Source organism: Leptonotus elevatus, chromosome 13 (assembly GCF_054856555.1).
Source record: "Leptonotus elevatus isolate MCC_2025b chromosome 13, RoL_Lele_1.0, whole genome shotgun sequence".
NCBI classification, from domain to species: Eukaryota; Metazoa; Chordata; class Actinopteri; order Syngnathiformes; family Syngnathidae; genus Leptonotus; species Leptonotus elevatus.
In genome coordinates, this window is record NC_141251.1 from 21,388,715 (window position 1) to 21,411,350 (window position 22,636).

Here is a 22,636-nt window from a genome sequence, read left to right on the forward strand (position 1 = left end):
GCTTGGCTTAGCACTGGATGCTGCATGGTTAAGTTCCTCATTCTTATTTTTATTGCAGTAGCCCGTTGTTTTGATGCCACATGATTATGCTCCACCCTCTGGTTTCATGCAGTTGGTCGGTTTCTTGCTGCCATTAGTTTCCTCTCGATTATGTAATTGTCACATTCATTTAATGTTTGAATATACAATGCTAGAAATGACAAAAATTAGCACACATGCTAACATAGCTTAGCAATGGGCGCTGCATGATTATGCTTCACAGTCTCTACTTTGTTGCAGTGGTTTTGTTTATGTCTGTCCTCATGCAGTTTCCTATTGATTTTAACATGGCATAATAAGAACAAAGTGTCAAAAAGTGAATGTTAGCTTAATCTGTATCACACTCCGCAGTCTCCACCTTGCCCGGTTTCTTAGGTATTCTCAGTCTTTTAGGGATTCTTAAATTCCCTTTCGGTGCTTTTCAGGCATATAGGGGCTCCCCAGAAAGGCCATTGACGGGGGTTCTCGGGCCCTAACAAGGAGGCTTAGCCGCACTCTTTCGCCTTTAGTGTCACACACTAAGCCTCGCACACTCGAGCGTAATGGCGAGCCTCGCAGGGAGCTGTTTGCCTTGGCTCTGGCCCGCGCTCTCCTCTTTTACAAATGCTGTGGGTAATTGGTGATACATATCTAATATAGCCAGTCATCGCCTCGCTCCCTGGATGCTTCTGACAGGCGGCGGAGGCGGGAGGAGGGAAGAAGGAAAGCTGTGTGGCGTTCCAAAGAAGAGAGCAAACACTCGTCGGTGTGTTCTTGTGTTTCCTCCTTGCACACCAAGCAAGAAGGAGCACTTTATTCCCTCCGCGGGGCCGCCGACGTGATCTGATTTGGACGTTCTTAACATGTCATACGAGTGTAAAAGGGAGTGTTAGTGTTGCCAAAATAAAATCCAAAGAAAAAGTAAAAGGCACAAGCTGGGTTCATCATTTGATAGTCATGAGGGAAGATTGAAGTTCTGAAGTCATTCACTGTAAATGAAGGATAAATGCAAAGTAATCATATTTAAATAATTAGTGTCAAGGAAGTTAACAATGTTCAACTTGTACCACGGTACTGTATGTACCCGTATATACAAATCGGTTAACGGTTACCCCCAAAATTAGCACTTTATTCCCTCCATCCTCTCATATGTGAGCCGTTGGCTTTTACTAGTGCTCGTGGTTGCTAAACAAAGGGGGACCGATGGCGGCGGCTAGATGGCAAACAGCTGGACTAATATTAAGGGACTAATTAACGCCACCATCACCGCCATTGCTGCTGCTGCTGCCGGCGAGGAGGGAAAAAAAAGAAGGCTCTTTGGAGACGCTCCTTTTTAATGACATGTGCCAAACAAATGTGGTGTTTCTTTCAGTACATATATGCCGATGGAATCCAGTGAAATAACTGAGGGGGGAAAATGGCACTAGTAGGCTTGTGGTCAAGGCATAAACACCCGAGCTGGGAATGCGGCGTGGGAGCCACAAAAAAAAAGTGGTTCTCCTAATTGCTCACAGCGAGACGGCGGCAGTGCCGTGTGTAAAAAGCCTCGTTAAAGTTGGGATTTTATATAAAGTCACATTAGCAGGCTTGCGCTTACGCACGCCTTACTTTGGCCACTTCAAAGCGGGGGGAAACACGCTGAATTTGAATACAGCACGAAAGAGAAAAATACAGCCTTCTCCCACTATATCCCAGTTCAACATTCACACTATAGTGGATGCGGGGATAGGGACAGGGGTTGCCCGCATAAAAGTGATGGACATTGAAATACATTAGCTTTGGAAAAAAATAAAAAATAATTTTTTATCCAAATAATTCTTCAATATAAAAAAAATCAATATGTGTTTCCCACAAAAAATCTGGACAAAATCAGAAAAAAAAACCTCCCCCCCAAAATATATTTTTAATTTTATTTATTTAGTTATTTTTTGGTCTGTCTATTATATCTGGTCAATATTAGCGCTTTTAAAATCCAATAACACATAACATAACACAAAGATAATGACATTCAACCCCACCATCCCCATCAAAACTTTGGCCCCTCATTGATCCAGCCGGCCTATTTTGGATCCATACAATCTAACCTCCGCCAAGGTCGGTCGTGGCCGGATCGAGCTCGTCCAATGGTTCGGCTCGGCGTGGCCTCTTCAAAGCGGCAACTAATGGGTGCTGTTGTCCAGCAGACTGGAAGGGAGAACTGAGTGTCTCTCTCTCGCCCCCTCCCCATGATCCTCGCTCGCACACTGTCTCCTCACTTTCGGAATCAAAGCGTGCGGAATTAGCTCCACTTTAACAGGCCATCAGTGTCGAAAGAACACAGGGATCGGTCTTAGCTGGCCGGCACTTAAGCGTAGCTTTGGCGGACTTCCATGCTTCCAATGCAAACATGGCTGCACTTATGAAAGTAATCGTAGATTTTCAGACAAAAATAAGCTATTAGTAAGTCTAAATTTGCCTTGGCCCATGCATGATTACCTCCCTCAAAGAAGTTATGTCATCACGAAACAATTTATCACAGTGGAAACAATGTACTGTAAAGTAAAGTGATCAGTTTTAGAGTCAGTGTGACATCCAAAAACTGCCTTGTATGTTATCGACAAGATGTAGACACACCATATGTACAGGAGGCATGTAATAATAATAATAATGATAATAATAATTTATCAGATTTATATAGCGCTTTTCTAGACACTCAAAGACACTTTACGATGGAATGGATACATTATTAATGCACTCACACATTCACACTACGGTGGCGGTAAGCCACTTAAAGGGACTACCATAGGTGTCAAACACAGCTGATATATGATCAGCTCATCAGCAAGCTCTGCATAAGCCTGATAACGATCCTGCTGACTGGAATCAGCTTGTGTTGGAAGAGGGAAACCTCCAAAACGTGCAGGACTGCGGCCCTCGACCCTCGAGGACCGGAGTTTGACACCTATGGACTACACCGTGGTATTTTAAGCCCTTCCACAGTTAACTATTTTCCTATAATGATGAAATCTTACCTTTGACACAATCGCAATGTAATTTCTTATGAAGTATGAGTTATTTCGCTATTTAAGTCAAACGCTCGGGTCAGTAGAACCCCGCCTCTTCCCCTCTGGCTGCCGCGCCCCTTTCATGACGTTGTCCGAGCCGGCTGCTTCGCGCAACGGCCACGAAACATACAGATTTTTAAAATGGACTCTAAATTTCAGGGGCTGCTACGGTCACGCAAGCCATCAATTCTTGAATAAACATTTGAAACACAACGAGTCCTTGCCGCAAGAAATCATGGAAGAGGAGGGGAGCAGAGAGGTTAGAGGAAAGGAGGAGAAAAAAAAAAGCACAACAGTGGGTCGTGAACCCGCGCTCTATAGCTAATGGGGCAAACGCACTATCCACTAGACCATCCATTCATTTAATTTCATTAGCGCAAATGTTTAATAAAATAATTCAAATGAAGAATAATTGATTGCTTTGAATTCATTTGGACAGAACGTTTATTGATAGAGGCTACTTTTGTCATTATCCCATGGATGGAGGTCTCAGAAAAAGTGGGCGTGCGTTTAGTCCGCAGAGGCGGTGGGGTGGGGGGGCTCACGCAATGACATCAAACCGTGCCAACAGCTCGTTTTCTCAGGTTGGGAGGGGCTGGTGCTTGGAGAGCAGAATAACCTAGAATTTCTCATACAGGGGCGAATGGAGGAAAACACAACTTTGGTTATGTTTTTTTGTGAGGAATTAGCATTTTAACATGGCTAAAAGCTCCAAAAAGTTAATTTTACATGTTGCAGTCCCTTTAAGTAGTCACAGCTGCCCTGGGGCAGGCTGACTGGTGCATGGCTGCCAGTGTGCGCCTACGGGCCCTCCGTCCACCACCACCAAACATTCGAACCTTTCATACACCAGTGTAAGTAGCACTGGAGGCAATGTGTGTGAAGTGCCTTGCCCAATTACACAACGACACATGCCTTTGGGAGAGCGGGGATCGAACAGCTGACCTTCTGATTACTGAACGACCATCTCTACACCATGAGCTACATGCATGGGGATACAAATTATAATTGTTTGGCTAGGGCGGCAATACAGAAATATATTTTTATATTTATTTGTCTCTTTAGTGTCCAGTTATGTTAATAGTGTAATTAAACACGGCAGATAAAGGTGAATAAGCCATAAAAGTCTTCTCATGCTGTTTGCGGCGGCATAAACACTTTTGAGGAAGCAGCTAGTAGCGTTGTTTGTGTGGAATTTAGTGCATGGCAAACTCTGTTTATGAGCTCACCTGGGGAAGAAAAACACTTTACAACTTCTCTGTCAACAGTGGCAAATGATAAACACTATTAAATATTTGATATCGCGAGCAGAGCTATAAAGACGAGCCACTACACGGGAATGTGGGAATATGTGCAGAGGGTGTACCTGATAATTTATCCAGTGAGCGTATATGGATGTGGAGCAGCTTGTGATTACTTTTCACATGATGGTATGGTTGTAAAAGTGAGGTGAAAAAGAGGAACCGGGGGTCAGGTTCTCACGTGGAGGGTTTGCCTTGAGGATGAGCGGAATAACACGAAAGAAGCGCGATTAGCAAGGACAAACAAACGGACAAACAGACAAACGGACACGTATGTTCAGAATCACATCAGAATTGCTGAAATATGCCTACTTTCAGTTCATCCAGCCTCTCCAGTCTGCATTCGTTATGGCTGAGTCACCAAATGATGAGAAACAGCTGTCAGTACAATCAAGTGCAGTTGGACATTACGGAAAATTACAACCACCATGATAATAATAACAACCAGGATTTTTGCATTTATACCCCTCTGACTGAGTGTATCACAACTCAGTATTTTTTAATGCATTTATTTGAATCTTGTTTATGCATATTTTTTTAAAGAACATACATACATATATTTTAGATGAAATTTTTAATTAAAATGTCTTCAATTTATTTGAATAAATAAAAACCCATCCTTAATTTTTAAGTATTAGTAGTAGTTTATGTATTTTTATATGAATAAATAAGCGATCATATGATTTGTATTTATTAAAAAAATATTAAAAACATATGAGAAAAATATATTAAAAACGTAGTTCTGCATTTTTTAAAACAAAATTAGCCTCTTTAATTATTGTAATAAATACATTTAAATTATTAAGGTGTTTTTTTTCATTAATGAATAAAAAAAATATATATTATTTATTAAATGTAATAAGAAAGGCATGATTAACATAAAACAATACAACAAAAATAGCAAATTTGTATCCAAGTGTATGTAATGTATTTAAACAATATATATATATATTCAAATTGGCACACAGGCAGTTATTTATCTATTTTGTATTGGTTAAAGTTAGAGCTGTGAAAAAAGTTGGCAAACTCAGTTTCAGTTGAGTCGATCACAAAAAATGGATTGTAATATATATATATTTATGTCACTCTCTCTCTCTCTCTTTTTGATTTATTATTTTTTTTTTTTTTACAAAATATGCTTTTTAATGTATTTCTACTTAAGATAAATGTAAAAAAATATATATATATCTTGTTTTTTTATTTATTTAAATGAATGCAAATTAATTTTTATTAGTAATTATTTGTAATTTTTATTAGTAATTATTTTTTTCAGGGTGCGCGCCATCAAATCTCATATTTTTAACTCCTATATTGTAATTTTGGGCCTACTAATGATGCATGCACATTCTCGCTCATTTGTTTACAGGAGGCGCTCTTCTTTAATTTGAGAGTGCCAATCCTATATCTAATTGCTGGTGTTTTGCTCAAAGATACTATTTACACACAACAGAGTTCAGCGCGCAGCAAAGCTCATTGTGGAATGGGAACTTGGGTCGCGCAAGGACTCAATTCTTTTATTTAATATTTTGGTGGACACCATAATTAGCGTGCTTCCTTGGCCAAATGACTGAGTGAGAATCCTTTGATTGTGAAAATATAGATATATAACACGGTTCAAATGTGGTATAATGTCCAAGTGAAAGGGTTAGCGTGGAGCTTGCACCCGTGGGAACGCTGAAGTGTCACAGAATGACAGTACGGCAAGCGCAGAAAGACAACATACAGTATGAAGCTGCTATGGAAGACAACATTTGAAGTAAATATCTATGAATCATGAATGTATGACACCAAAAAAAAAGAAAAATATTTATTAACACCAACATGTACAAGCAAACAAAAGTCTCTTAGCTTAATGCTAATGTTATTGAAGTATGCAAGTCATAGTTTTGATATTGTGTCAATATGACCCCACCAAAAGGTCCAGTTGACCACTGTCATGGTCTCATCCACCCCGTGATTGATGGACTAAGTGCTTTTTCTCAATACTTTTGTCCCCATTTGCACTGAATATGTCAAACACACTTGCACATATGTTTATTTAGCCTTTGATGAAGAGATTAGTGTCATCATCAACCTACGCTCTTAAGCCAGCCAGGAGGGGGTCCATGTTGAGGAAATCCAGGATTTCCTGACACGCGGGGCTCTCGGATGGCAAAACTGCGACAATTGCGAGACACCCACGCAGCTCCTGATGGGTCTGTCATGTCCTGGTAAAAATTGGTGAAGGAACAGGAAGTGGTGTTGCCAGCTGGGCTCTTCTTCTTCTATTGTTGTTGTTTATTATCAGGCCCATCACATTGGTCTGGCTTAGAGCTACAAACAGCAAAGTGCTAATTTTAGCTTCCAAAGAGGATGATGAAGGATAAATAGCCTGCTGCCTACCACTGTGCCATATGCTCCTCTCCCTATTATATTGTCTCATGGATATTTGCGCCTCCTCGTTACCCCCAACACCAACACCAACACAGCACACAACACACAACACAACATTTCCCAAGGTATAAAAAGACACTGTTAGGGGATCAAATGCCTTTGGTGCAGGATCAGCCTCAGGAACAAGTAAAGGTTTTTGGATATTTTAGTGGACATGTGGCTATAAAGGGAATACACTTTTCAGTTGCTTGTTACTGGGATGTCAAATTCCAGGAAATTTTACTCATTGGTACTAGTACCAGTATTTGGACCTAAAAAGGCTCTAAGCTGCAGAACCCACCACCAAAAAGTTATTGGGCCTCTCAAAAGTACTTCAGTCCTTGCAGCAGCCTCTTTTGGTATTGATAAATTAGCCTGGAACTAAACTTATGGAATAGTTTCTGCTGTCCAAATTAGGCATGTGCTGTTTATCGGTTTTAAGATATATTGTGGTTTTAGCTCACAAATAGTCTCCTGGATCTCTTGAAAGTACAAAACTCTATTTATTTCTAACCTAAGGACTAAATGTAGACACAAACAGACAATGGTACTCCCAATGGTTTTTGTTTCAGGGTTAAATTTATACAATTCAAATAATATCTGAAGTTGTACAACTCTTTTTTTGTTTGTTTGTTTTTAGTACTTTGGTAAACTTTCAGTCAGATCAGTTTAACGCAGAGAATTCTGCTCCAAAGGTACCTGGACCATAGCCCTACCAGGGTCATCTAAATTACCCTGGAACTAAATTTACACAAAAGTCCTCACGGTCCCAACACAGAATGGTCCTTGGAAAGTTGTGTTGATAATACCTTCTGTGTTGCATGTAAACTGAAATTGGGTTCATCAACTGACTCAAGAAAGAATTTTCCAAAAGTGGTGATAGTAGCGTCGAGGCGTTTGTTTCCCTTTTATTTGCTATCACTTCCAGCTGCAAGGTATCATTCAACCCCCCCCCCCCCCCCTGCCCCCCCACCCCTCTGTAATCTCCTGCAACTTACTTGATATTCCTACTTGTAAATGTGAGCCTGCAGTGGAATAGAGATGAGCACTCTCTCTCTTTCTCTCTCTCGCCCTCGCTCTCCCTGCATTATTCTCTCACAAGCTCGCCCTCAAATTGAAATAATTCAATTTATGGACACAGTTCCAGACCTCCCCGGCTAAGACCATTATGCACGGACCCCCCTTGCCACGCCGCCCCTCTCCTCTTTTTCCAACAAAAGAACGGGAGAATTTACCAGCGGGCTCTCCAAAACGACACCCACGCAAAGCCAATTTCATGCCAGCCCAGAAGACCCGCGAGAGGCGCAATTTTAGCCCCCCCCACTCCCGTTTCCCCGCAGGATTGTTTTTATCATCCGATGTGGGTCGATAGCGCTTTAAATTTATTCTTATGGATTATTTTATCACTTCGCGCCGCCAAATAGAGAGGGCTCCTGCTATGATGTCGCCGGTTTGATCCCCTCAATAATCACCTGATGTTTTCTACTCACTCAGGACAAACCTGACACTTAAAGGTGGAACGATAGCGCCTGCTCTCATGGAAATTTAGTAGGATTTTCTGCCAAAAGGGCACAAATTGGTAAATATACAGTACTTGGTAAATATAAATGGGTAGATTTATCAAATTTGCATGTATAAATGCACCCATACTCCTAGCAGTCACATTTAATGAAGAGAGAGCTTAAATTTGGTCGATTGTTTCCTGAAAAAGTAATAAATTATGCTTCTTTTAAATCTGCAACAAAATATTTCAGAGTATAGAAAAAAATGTTACAATATACAATTAGATAAATTTTTGCACATTGGCTTATTGAAATATATTTTAATTATACATTTTGTATTTAACATTTTTATTTTTAAATTGAAAAATAATTACAAACAAATAAAAGAATGGTATTGCAAATGTATTCATATAATTAAAAAAATATGAATGTTTATGTATACATTTGTCATTTTAACTGGCAGCCAATATATACTTTTTCAAAATTTGACTGTATTACATAGGGAAAATTATTGTCACAAAAAATATATATCTTAAAAAAGAGCAGTGCATATTAATTTTCTTCCCCCAATAATTATAATAAGATATTTTCGGGGGGCGGGGGGCTTAATGAAAAAATTGTACAAAATAAAGTATTGTATTAATTTTAAATATATTTATTTATAAATTATTTAATATTAATATTAATGTAATGGCGAGAGTTTGTGCGTATCAGCAGGGCCAAAGCTTGACCTGAGGCTGACCCTCAGCAAACATGCCCCCCCCCCCCTCCCCCTGCCCCACTGCATCTAACACACCCTCATCCTCACCCTCCTCACCTTCCATTACCTCCCATTAGGCCTGCTCCCCTCCCCTTGTGCTCCCTTTGACATGGATAGCAGCTTTCGGACTTTAAGTGGGAGATAAAGACCTGAGTGAGTTGCGTGTTTAGAGGAAAGCCAGGGCCAGATAACAAATACCTGTAGGTAAACACACAGGAGGGTGGTAGTGGTGGTTAGGGGCGGGGGTGGGATTGGGTGGGGGGGTGTGGGGGTTACAGGGGTGTCTTGGGGGTCTTGTTTTGTTTGTGTGTTTGCAAAGCAACACGAGGCAGGCCACTTGTGGCTTGTGATACACACATTAGGACATAACCCGATCATCCGCTGCTGCTGCGAGTCAGTGAAACTCAAAGAGATAAGAGATGCTCACCTGAGATAACCTCCTGACACAAACACACACTCACACGACGCACACACACGGGTGAGGATCATCCTATTACAGGAAGTCATCCCGCTGCCTCCAGGAAGTGACTCCACAGGGCCTTTCGGGGGGTCATATCACTCAGTCCACATGTAGGAAGTTGGCTTGTAAAAAGCCAGCTCACTTCCTGTTCCTTGGTGAGGCCATGCATGGATGAAGGGACTTGATCGGAAAAAGTGTGAGGGACTTCTTTTGGCTCCAGGGCTAGATTTTGACAATGGTCTTTAGGAAGTTTATAGGTCTGGAGTAAAGTTCTTGTGGATTATATGCCGCCTAAAGTTCCAGGAAATCTTTTGTTTTTAGTTATTGTAGTTCTTCAAACTAAAAAACTCCAATGGTTTCTAGATCTCTCAGGAGCACTACCCTCCTCAAAGCAGGGTCTTCTTTTGACCATGGAACTTAAAATTTAGGCAAAGTTCCCAAAACAACGGTTCTTCAAAAGTTCTTAAACCCTATGTAGAATGCCTGGAACTTTATTTTCTCAGTACTTCAAGGTCTTGGAATCAAAAGACTCCAATCAGATCTGTCCAGAGCTTCACTTTTCACCAAAAGGTTCCAGGACATCCAAAACTTCTTAGTTCCTGTAGTACTAAAAGGCTCCAATCAGATTGGGTCAGTGCTCCAATGGTCCTTGGACCTCTCAGGAGCACTATACCCTTGCCAGGTCTTCTTTTAATTCGAAACATTACTCCAGAACGAAATTAGACACAAGTACTGCGCTTCAAACAAACAATAGTCCTCCAAAAATTCCTGTTTGTGACACCACAGTGTCGTTTGCCGCCCACACGGGGGTCATATCGCTTGGTCCACACGCAGGAAGTACGGCCATAAAACCCCAGCCCACTTCCTGTTTCTCGACGAGTCCTTATCTGGTACGCATGGGGAGACTTGATAGGACTACAAATCCCTCCCGCCTCCCGCCGCATCCTGCGCCCGTCAAGGACGTGCTGACAGCGAGGAGGAAGTTGAAACGTTATATTTAATCCACACACTGCAGCCCCAATGTAAATGAAACAACAAGATGTGAAGCAGCTTAGCAGGTCTGACCTGTTTATCAGTTCCACTTCCCACACTTAACCCTCCTAGTGCCACTTACTCATAATAGCTGGCTCTTTGCACAATAGAAATAACAAGACCGACCAGAAATAATCCAAAAAAGTGAACTGGCACGTGCATGCACAATGTAAGTGTTGTAAGGAATGCGATGACGCCTATCGTCAGGCATCTTGTACAATAGAAATAAATAGAGTGACTACAAATAACGTAGAGTGTACAAAACAGAAATAGAAATCTCAGCCAAGCCTGGCACGGTTCTAAAGATGTGGTATGAAGATGTATTGATGAAATGTGCCTTCTCACGTTCACTCTCACAATTGTTTGGCTGCCTCTTAGATGGCTTTTGACACCTCCAAGCAAAGAGTGGCAGAACGAGAGAGGGGAGTCAAATGGAAAAGGGGGGAGGGTTGAGGGGCAGGAGTGGAGGCCATACAAAAGCCAAGAGCACTTAGCGGCACAATGGCACGGCGGCGGGCCTTTTACCAAAAGTTAGCTGACAAAGTCCTTGAATATGGACGTGGGACAAAGATGGAGACTCTTCGGGCTCAACTAAAATAAAGGGGGAAAACCGTTCCGTTCTTCTCCCCCAATTTGATTTAGTCAAGCTGGCGCTAGAAAAAGATGAGAAAATGACCTCTCCAAGGGTCAAGGACACAGACGTTTACACTGCCAGGACGTTTAGGGGGCATCTATAAAGTTGCGCTGTGGTAAAGCAGGATTTTAGCCCCCACCCCTCACCTATCAGATAATATCAGCTCAGGCTAATAGTCACACTTCCATTAAGATTATTTAGTTGTAACATTTCTGTGATTATTTCAAGTCATTCAAACAGTCAAAAGTATTGTTCACCTGTCAATCTGTAGACCTACTTGATCATGAAGCAAGGCTTGTGACTTTAAATTTCTAGTCGTTCTGAAAACTTTACTTTGGAGTCAGCCAGCCAATCCTCAAACCTGAGTTCAAAATGCTGCCACTTGCCTCTCAACTTGAACACGTAAAAGAGAGCACATAACTGCTATTCTGGATTCCACGGGCTGCCTGTTCACTGAAGAGTTCATTTTAAGATTGTGTTTATTTTCAAATTATGGTGTTTATGTCAAATTTTAAAATGCTCTTTTATTGCCTTAACTCACTGAGCTACTCCAGTCCTGCCTCAGGTCAGCTGACCAGCCTTGGATTTTTTAAAAGCTTCTTTTTTAACCTTGTGGATTGTTTTTGGTTGTTTTGTTGGTTTCTATTGTGCATTTTGGTGTTTAGCGTGAATAACTGGTGAACGAAGTGATCGCTTTTATCATAACAGGTACAATAATTGCCCACATGTGCTTGTGTCTGCTGCTGAAGTTTTCCTTTTCACTCTGTGGATTATTTCAAATCACCCTGTTTATTTATATTGTGCAAGGTGGCAGATATGAAGAGAGAAGTCATCACAGCATATGACCTGACATTGAGTGCATACATGTGCCAGTGTTTAACGTGGATTTTTGACTTTGTGGATTATTTGTAGTTGCTCTGTTTATTGTAGTGGTCATGAATAACTAGAGAAATGAGCATTCATATTTTTTTTGTTAATGACATGTATATGTGCTCAAGTGTTCCTTTTTGGTTTTATGTTTTTTATTTTTTTTATATTCTGTGGATTATTTCTTAGTCACTCTTTTTCTATTGTGCAAGTTGATAGTTATCATGAACAACCTACAACAAGAACAATTGCATTCATTATATTAGTACATTGACATTGTAGATTATTTCTAATCATCCTATTTATTTCTATTGTGCAAGATGGCTGTTTTCATGAATAACTGGCGAGAGGAGCAGTCACTTTCACTATATTGTCATACATTGCGCACACTCTGGACATTTCCTTTGATTGTGGATTATTTCAAGTCATTCTATTTATTTCTATTTTGCACGGTGGCCACTATCACAGTAACACAAAGGCAAGCGAGGGTTAAAAAAAAATCAATAGCTACACAGCAAAAGTGCTTGACATGAAAGGGTGAACTCATCACCCGACAATTCCATTTTAGCTTGTACCGTCGGCCCCTTTCTTCCGGAAGTGGGAATAAAAGCCAGTGACTGTGTTTATGTGTGTAGCCGCGTGTGTGTTTGTGTGTGTGTCATAGGTTTAATGTTGTGTCGCTGGCCAGCGCTCGGGGCCGTTTTGTGGCGTGTCAAGGCAGGCCCGTGGTGATGACCCTTTACGGTGGGGGAAAATGGCACCAAGAGAGCAGTCACATTTACGCTGACATTTTTTGCCGCCACCTATGGCAATGTCAACAGGATCCCCCGCCCTACCCGCGCGCACGCACACACACGCACACACACACTTAGACATGACAAGAGCCATACATTTGATGCCGTTTTAATCTAAATTCCTTAACAGTCGTTATGTCGTCAGTATATACAGAAATAGCGTTGACCTACATTCAGTGATAACACACACACACACACACACACCCCCACCCACACACCCCCACCCACACACACGCGCACACACGCACCCCCCCCCACACACACACGCACACACCAGCTGACCTTTTGCTACAAGCATAAAAGCTTTACACTACCTCCCGTTCATTGTGTGTCTCCATGTCTACATAAGAGTCACACTTTATGTATATAAAGTACATTTTGCACGATTTATGTGTGAAACAAGTGACAGAATCACTACATCGTCATCTCTAGTTGCAAATTTTTAGATCATATAGTGGTTTGCAAAAGTATTAATATTAACCCTTGTTTTTTGTTTTTTCCCCTCCCACATGGTGCTCCAATCAATCAGCTACCAATCGTGATCGGCCGATTCCTGTGGATAAATACTTGATTGCCGTATGTCAATCAATGTCTGTCAATGCTAAGCAAAATTAGCTGGAGAAGCTTCAACATACACCGAGACAAGTTAGTGGAAGATGCTTGGCTTGCGTAAATTAGTGATGGCGAGGCTTAAGTAATGTAAAGTAATGTGTTCATAGAAAAGAATGACAAACAGCTGGGCGCTACCATTGGACGATTCCATCAAGCGTGTGTACTATTATTGTGTAATTAGAAAGTTGCAAAAGTACACTTATTAACCACAACAACATGCCTTATATGTGACTCTGCAGCAAAGCAAAGTTGACCCCATTGCACTTTTTTGTCATGACAACTCCACTCCATCTTTTTTTGTTGGTTTTTATGTTCCGCTAAGTGAAGTCTACCCTGGCAAAGGGATGCGATCTGACCGCATTGCGATCCCAAAATAGTGGCGTGGGCAGGAAAGGAAAGTCTAGACGAGCCGCGCCGCACCGCACCGCACCGCCGTCTTGTTTTGTCCACAGCGCATGTCATTATGCGCAGTCGGGGTGGAGAGGAGATATTTCTCTCGCCTCTCCTCCATCTACGGAGTGAAAAAAATATGCTTTGGTCACAGAGAGTGTTTTGTGTCTAAGTGTGTGTTGTTTGGAATACTTTTAGTTCCCATTTTTGGACCACAGCCTTGTAGAATATCAAATGGGATGGGTGTCTGTTTTTCAGCGCCGTAAAAGGAGAGATGCTTTTGAAAGTGTACCCCTGCTTTGGAATCTCACAGGAATTCCAGCATGTTCAGAATATTTGGGAGATGGGCGGGTCCTGGAGGGTCCCCCTGTATGCACACCACTCACACACCCCCCCCCACCCCCACCCCGCTTTAGAGCTTATGAATGGCCTGAATACAATAAGCGGCACTTTTTTTCTACCCCACCGCCCGCCCCCTACTTCTTGTGAGCACTGCATAACCCTGTGAGGATTGCTGGGAATGCTGTGTGTGTCTATTGAGAAGTTTCTTTCTGTTCACATTGCCTTTATAAGTGTGACTTCCACTTCTTGTGGTCCTAGATATTTTGTAGAGCTGTGAACGAAATCAGTGTTTATTCGAATGGGGATTCGAGTGGGCGTGGAAAAGCACATATCAAATCCAAATTTTTGCATTCTCATCTCAGAATGAAATCTTACAATACCATGGTGTGTACTGTCCTTTTAAGGAAACTCAATGTGTATTACCTAGCTAGGTGGTTCCTTTAGCCATAACTGGATACGAGTGTATGTAAATAGTTAGTTAGCCAGATTATAAGCTTTAAATAAACTGTCTGGCAGTGGAACAAACCTGTGTTGTTAACCTTCTTCTCACCTTGTCACGCATGGTAAAAAAAAAGAAAAGAAAAAGTCGGTTGGCCCAGAGAAAATGTCTCATCAGCTAGTTATCTTAGCTTTAGCATGTCGCTAATGCCAGTCGGTGTGGAGGATTTATTTTCTACACCAATAGGCACAATAATTGACTTGGATTCTACCTTTAGCTACAATGTGGAGCAGGATCCTCGTTAAAGTAAGCCATTTTAAACTAAAACATTTTTTTTTTGATGTGAAAGCAGTAGCCTGTCGCTGTGCTTTCCAGTTCAATGTTTAAGTTCGCTAATAAGTGAATGTGAGGCTTTGTAATGCTCTTAGGGTACCCACCGTATGATGTTCTTGATACTTTACCATTTTCATCAAAATTGATTTTTCATCAGTTGGACTATGACATTTTTGTTGTTTTTCTTCAGAAAAGCACAATATGCAAATAGTTTAGAACACCACTTTGTGGCATTTATATGAAAGGAGAATGGAGATTTTTGGATTGAGTCCTAGTATTTTGATTAAAAGTTATTTTCAGATTGGATTTTGTTCACTTCAACATGGTCAACAAGTATTTTCCAATGCAGTCTGAACTGTTTAATCGGAAATTATCTTCCAACGATGTTGCTGTTATAGTGTGTCGACGTCGACCAGATTTCCACCGTTTCAACACCGGGTTGCATATCCGATCTTTTCCAGATTTGATCGCATATCGTTGCCAAGAAAAAGTCACACATTCACAACGAAAAGTAAATCCAAGCTGGTTGTGATTTTCCCCACTGCGTGAATGTTGCCTCTGTGAGCCGCACCTGGATTTCAGCTGGGTTTCTTCTCACCTGCTCCACAAGAGTGTAGCGCGTCTCCTGTGTGGAACACGATAGCGAGGCCCCGAGGCCTGGGTCTTGCCTGCCCACTCGCCGTAATGTGAGACGCTCTGCTTGTGAAACTCCAAAAAGAGCCGACCGGGGCCCATGGGAGACGAGCCCGGCGGAGGTTACTTGACAACAGAGAGATGAGCCTTCACGTGACATCACCTCAAAGAACTTCTTCTCCTTCTCAAATCGAACTCGCGCTCCATAAAATCTCACACAAACATCTCTCGAAAAAGCATTTAGCCATCTGTAAATGATCCCCGTGCTCATGACATCTGGCACAAAGCTAATATTCATCACCCTTTGTGCTCTTGGCACTTGTGGGGAAACAAATGGATGTATTAGAAAGCTTAAATGTCATAAATCTCCCACGTGGCGCCAGAAGCAAGACGGCGCAGTTTCGCACATGACCGAGTGGCAGAACTTGGCGGCCGTTAATTTTTCCAGGCGGCAAAAAAATGTCCGACACCTCCGACGTGACGCGGCGCGAGCAATTGCTCGTAATCAGATCATAACAGATTAGCCTAGATAGCGCTCGATAATGTCAGCATTCGCCTTGAGACGGAATACAAAAGAGATGAAGCGTCATTAGTTGTCTTGATAGTTGCAGATGAAAGACTGATCCATGCATTGTGGTTTTTTTTTAAAAACTATGCTGAATTAAGGTGTCTGTGTATTTGATACACATGGTATCTTGTAGGTGTAAATGTTTATTTGCAACAAGATAAACTGTATAGATGAGATATTTCTGCAAAGATGGCAATTTTGCAGCGTGCCCTAATAGGATCAAAATGTGCCGGAGAATCTTCTATCTGTAGATGTTATCTTCAATCAACAACAGCTAAATTTTATCAATGTTCATGAAAACTAACGATAAAATAAATGATAAACGATACATTTTCATTAACAACATAAATTAACTTGATTTTTTCTAATTCACGATCCTTTCTCCGACAAATGTGGAATGAAGTGGGAATTTAAAACGAAAAATAAAAGCCACCTGAGCTAAATGAGCAAGGAAAGGCTAATGCAAACAATGCTGGAGAAACGCATGGCAAGGCTAACCTACTTTTTTTTACGTCTATCTGTTGGCGCCCAGTGACTCTCTGTATATATGTATATGTATATGTATATAAATATATATGTGTGCGCGTGTGAGCGTGCGTGCGTCTCTGTGGGTGTGCGTGTGGGTGTGTGTATGTGTGTGTGTACTCAGCGTGTGAGGCGACTGATAAAATATTCTTTCCCTTGGTTGGCCCCGGGGCATTTCAATTGCCCCTGGCTCCTTCCAGTCACTGGCCTGCTCCTTAATTGACACACACACACACACACACACACCCACACCCCCACACCCACACGTGCACACACGCGCACCCCCCCCCCCCCCACACACACACACTGCCGTGCTTGGAAACACACATGCATAAAGAAAAGGCCGCACGGACACAGACCAATGCACATCCATGCATGCATGTTGCGCACATTTATACACACACGCGCGCGCACACACGCGCACACGAGAATATGCCTCACACCCCCACGGCCAAGAACCACCCTTCATTGATTTGGCCCTTCTTCAACCTCTTCCTCCTTTTCTTCCTTGTTGTTGTCATGTCGTGGGTATTCTGAGCGTGTTGGGGGCGTTTTGGTGCAAGGGTGGCCATCTTGAATGTGGTCACTTGATGCGTGATGATGTCATGATATCGCAATCTGGTTACTGTTAGGCCACACTGACTGTATTGACTTAGATTATTCACTTGTGATGTAATTAGTTTACAAACCAGAACCCTGCTTTCAAACTTTATTTTGAGACCCTAATCCTGGCTTCAAACCTGAATTTGCTTTAAATCCCCTAGTTTTAAATCCTAACCCCTAACATGAAACCCTTACTCCGGCTTTAAAACCCTATCTTGAAACTCTAACTCTTCTTTAGGTTAATTTGAAACCCTAACCGTAGCTTGAAAATACCTTTTCAAAACCCGATTCCGATTTTTTTTTGTTCAAATCCTAACTACTTTTTGAAACCCCAACTTTGTTTTGACACCCTACTGTGGAAGCATAACCCGTTCTTGAAACTTTATTTTCAAACCATAAGCTTACCTTAAAACCCCAACCCTGGCTTGAAAGGCTAACTTGAAACCCTAAACCTGCCTTGAAAGCATATTTATACATGTGTGTTGTATGTGCGTATATATGCATATATATACAGTGCTGCTCAAAAGTTTCTGAACCTGAATTTGGACTTTCCAATTGTTTCAACCTGATTTTGTTGTTCAATCTGAACCATGAAATAACAGGTGTAGGTTTATCAATTCAATGCATTGTTCTTCTCTTTTTTTTTTTAAAATCAATTGTGTAGTCAAAACTTAATTAAAAAGAGTTTTTGGTCAATTCATGTGAACCCTGAGCTGCATTGCTTAAAACAAGCAGTCAAGTAGGATCAGGTAGGACAAATTAGTAGCTAAACTAACCACTGAAATGGACCAATGAAATGAGAGAGGTTTAGTGAAGAAATTGTGCATCACTGACTGAAACAGAGACAATACCACGTCACTTTAGTCTTACCCAGGTGAACCCATACAGGTCAGTCATGCTGAGAGGAAGAGAAATCTCAGGGGACCGCTATGAAGTCATCTAAAAAAAATGAGCTTCATCACACTCCACTGTGATGCAGATAATCTGCAACTAGAGAACACTAAATATTTATAACAATCCTGCCTAGAAGTGGACGACTTTCTAAAATATCAGCAAAAACCACAAGAAAAATTATAATTCAGGTAAAAAACCAACTCGAACATCACATCAAGGGATTTGCAGACCTCTTTTGCTGCATCTGGGACACATGTGCATGCTTCAACAATCAGAAGAAAAGTCAATTGACAAGGCTTTCATGGAAGGCTTGCTGGGGAGAAGCCTCTGCTCACAAAAAAGATAAATGTTGCCTATCTCAACTTTGCCACTGAGTACCTGGACAACACTGAAGCTTTTTGAAAGTCCCTTTTGTGGACACATGAGTCCAAAATTGAACTGTTTGGTCACAACTAAAACAGTCATGTTTGGTGAAAAGTCAACATTGCATACCAGCAAAAGAACCTTCCCCCTAGGGTGAAGTATGGGGGTGAGAATGTTAAATTCTGGGCTGGCTTTTCATCCTCAGGACCTGGACAACTCTACGTAGTCCAGGGAATCATGAATTCAGAGGAATATTGTGAAATCCTGGATCATAACCTGAAGCCGTTCTTTGTGAAGTTACAGCCTGGTAGACGATGGATCATGCAACATGACAATAATCCAAAGCATTCCAGCAATACAACCAAGGAATGACTAAAGAACAAAATTCATGTTCTGGATGTGCTAAAATCCTGACTTAAAATCTTTCCAAATACTGTGGCGGGATCTGACGCGGACAGTTTATGCAAGACGCCCATCCAACCTCTCTCAACTGGCTGCATTTTGCAAGGAAGAGTGTCAAAAATTCCCCCAAAGTAGATGTGAAAGACTGATAAATCACTAAAGAAAGTGTTTGGATGAAGTTCTCGTAGTAAAAGGAGGTGCCATGTCCAATTAAGTGAGAGGTTCACATATTGCATCCATGAAATGTTTCTTAAATCAACAACTTTTGTTGAAGAATGATTGACAATATTATCATTCTTTTTGTTCAAGTCCATTATTTTCAATGTCAGCAAAGTAGATTTGGGTATGACTAAACATTTGATAAGGTTATTTTAATATTTTATACAAAAAATTGACCATGCCTGCAGGGTTCACAAACAGCACTATATATATATGTTGTGTATATTTCCATTGAATCCATCGTTAATGCCTTTTGTGAGGAAACACTTTCTCAACATGTCAACCACCTTCCCTCCTCCTCCTCCTCTTCCTTCTCCGTTTCCTACTCCTGAAGCAGCCGCTACTCCCTTTGCAGAAATTAGCCCCAGACCTGGCCGAGGTGATTGGTATCAAATTGCGGCAAGAATGGAAACTTGATGGTGCTTCCTCCGTGGTTTGCCTGCTAGCTAACCGTAAGCATAAGCGTCACCAAAACCAAAACCATAAGCATAAGTGCAATAGCGTAATGTGCTATGCGAGGTTCACCCTGGACATGAAAGTCAGGAAGAAAGCTTTTAGTTTCAACACAAATGTGGACTTTGTAAAGATATGACGTTTGTCTAAACCACCTTTTTTAAATCTTATTGTTAAACCTTCCTTTCAAACCTCAAGTCTGGCCACATTCAAATCCCAACCTACACTTGAAACCCTAGCTTGAAGTCCTCAACCTGGTTTGAAACCCTAATTTGAAACCAAACCCTGTCTTGAAACACTAAACGTGGTTTGAAGCTCTGATTTGTATGTATGGATTGAAACCCCACCCCCGTCTTTGAAACCCCACTCTTAATCCGTAAACCTGGCTAAAAACCCAATTTTAAAAGATGGGCTTTGATTGCCTGTTGAGATATGAAGTGTTTGCGTGATGTAAGAGAAGGAAACAAAAACAAGGCAAGCATCTCTTAACGCGTTGTTTGCCACGACTCCCTCCCTTTCCTCGTTCGCTGTCTCACTGGCTGGCCGTCGCCGGCAAGCCATTTGCTTCTGTTTTCACAACTCACACGGGACGAGCCCCTGGGTTTGTTATTGTAGGCTTTGCTGAACATGAGCTGGTCTTTACAGCGGATTCAGAGCATTTGCTTCCAATGAAAATCTGTTATTGGATTACAAACACCGCGACACACGGACAGACCCACCCGTACACACACGCACACACACACACTGTCTGAACTTCAGGGTGCTCAGGAGCACCCAAACAAAAAAAATGAAAATAAAAATAAGAAATGTTGACAATGGAATACTTTCCATATGCCCTTATTTATTTTAAAAAAATTTTACTCTTTGAGCATACCAAACTTTCTCACAAGCAAGCCTGCAAGAGTTATGAGTGTCAGTATTAGCTACATGGCCTCAGACCTGCTGTTGCATCCTGGGAATTCTAGTTTTACAAAGTCATTTGTATGTGCTATATTAAAGGTTTGATGAATTTGGTGGTTCCAGGGTTTGTTTTATATCCCTGCTAATTTACCCCAAAATTAAATTTAAGCAGTAACAGATACAAGTTTGGGAATAAAGCTCCTGTCATGCTACCTGAAGTTTAAGGTACCTGTAGGTACTGGATCTAATAGGTACCAATGTTTAAATGTCCAGAGGCCACTCCAAAGGTTCCTGGACTTCTTCAAAGGACTACCTGCCATTATCCCAAAAAATTATCCCAATTTTAGACAATATTTCAAAACAGACAATGCTCATCTAAGAGTTCCTATTCCTAGGGTAAAGGTCATGTGGTTAGTAAGCTACCTAAATATTTAGTTTTTATATTTGTTGTTCCTGGAATTGAATTTAGGTTCTGAATTCCAGCTCAATTTTGGCTTCCTGAAGTCCAAAAACACAGTGGTCGTTGAAAGGTTCCTGGTTTCTGTGGTAGTGCTGCCTCTTGAATATAAGTTTGACAAGTTACAGATACTAGAACTAAATTTAGACAATAGTTTCTGCAATCCAAAACACACGGTTCCATGAAAATTCCTGAGTCTGGGCTTCCTACTGTAAGAGTTCCAGGAAGTCCTTGCTATTTGTCATTTATGGGACTCAAAGGTTCCAATCACATAGTTTCAGACGCCCAAGTGCCCGCTCTTCTTTTGGTGCTGTTGAATTACCCCAGAACAATTTTTTTTGACAAACTTCTAAACAATCAATGTTCATTAAAGAGTTCTGGAATTTTGTTCCTGGAACTAAATTTTGACTCACATTCCAAACCTACAATGGTCCTGCAAATGTTGCTTCTCCTGTGGTTGACATTCCTCTTGGGTACAAGTTCGACAAGTTCTTGATGCTAGAACTAATTTTAGCGAGTAGATCCTACAGTCCAAACAGATGGTTCCTTGAAATCATTAGTTCTGGGGTAGGGTTGCTGAAGCTTGAAGGATCCAAACAGATATATTCCGAGGTGCTGGGGCTTCTTTCATCCCTAGAAAATTTCTCTGGAACTAAATTTAGAAAATAATTTAACAGTGGTCCTCCAAAAGTTTCTCGTCATTGTAGTCGAAAAGCATCAGTTTTGCTGCCATCTTCCTGCGCATATGTGCATGATTAATGTTCGCACTTGCGTTTCAGGAACCTTGCTTTATCACCGCGACTTCATTAAGAAGCTCTCCATATGTGTGCATATGCATCTTGGTGTTGCGGGAGTACCAATCGTGGCGCCTTCGCTATCCTAATGGCGTGTATAATTCAGGTGCCCTGCAGGCGCGCTTTTGCCTGAGATAATGGGGAGCAAAGGCCCCGAGTTTTAGGCCCCTGATTATTCCGCTGATGGCGGCGGACGTGGAAAAAAGTCATCTCCCGCCGGATTAGAGCCAACATCCCCATTAATTATCAATGTGCTGGGGGTTTAGCGAGGTGTCGCTCCGGCGCCGCTGGAAGCCGAGCAAGCTTTAGAAGTGCTTTGTGTGTAATCAATAAATAACCGCAGCCAATTCTCACCGCGCTTTTTATTTGTATTTTTTTTTCTCCTTCGCACTGGCAGCTCAGCTCAGTCGCTTGGTTACCGCTCCTTGTGTTTCTTTGAATGGCATCTACCTTCTCATTTTGAATACTGATAGCAACAATTAGGCTCATATAGAGTGCTAACAGTAATTGGTGAGACACACTTGTGTATATAGAGGTACAGTATATGCGTGAATGCATAGAAAAAAAGCCTTTTAACGCTCTCCCACCCTCTTTAAGCTGGCTTCCCCCTCAGGTGAGGTGAACTGGTCTTAATAGAGCGCCTTATCGAAGGCCTACAGGTTGCTGTAAGCATCCGTGACGCCATTGTTATTAAAAGCAGCTAGCTTTGTTAGCGCAGTTTTTTTGCCGCTACCTTTTCTTTGGGAGCCTTCCCTTTTATACCGCCGTGTTACTGTTTTCTAGCTCGAGTCAAATGGCGGAATAACTATGCGCCCCCCCCTCTCTCCCCTGCTTCCACATGCAGGATAATAAAGACTTAATCTCTCTGTCAGTTTCAATTCTGCG

At 41.6% G+C, this 22,636-nt stretch overlaps 1 protein-coding gene across 1 annotated transcript in view; it reads left to right on the plus strand.

The window, feature by feature from the left end:
• The window catches only part of meis1b (Meis homeobox 1 b), a 91,297-nt gene that overhangs the window by 19,547 nt on the left and 49,114 nt on the right, over positions 1-22,636 (plus strand). The gene's annotated exons all lie outside the window — the stretch shown is intronic.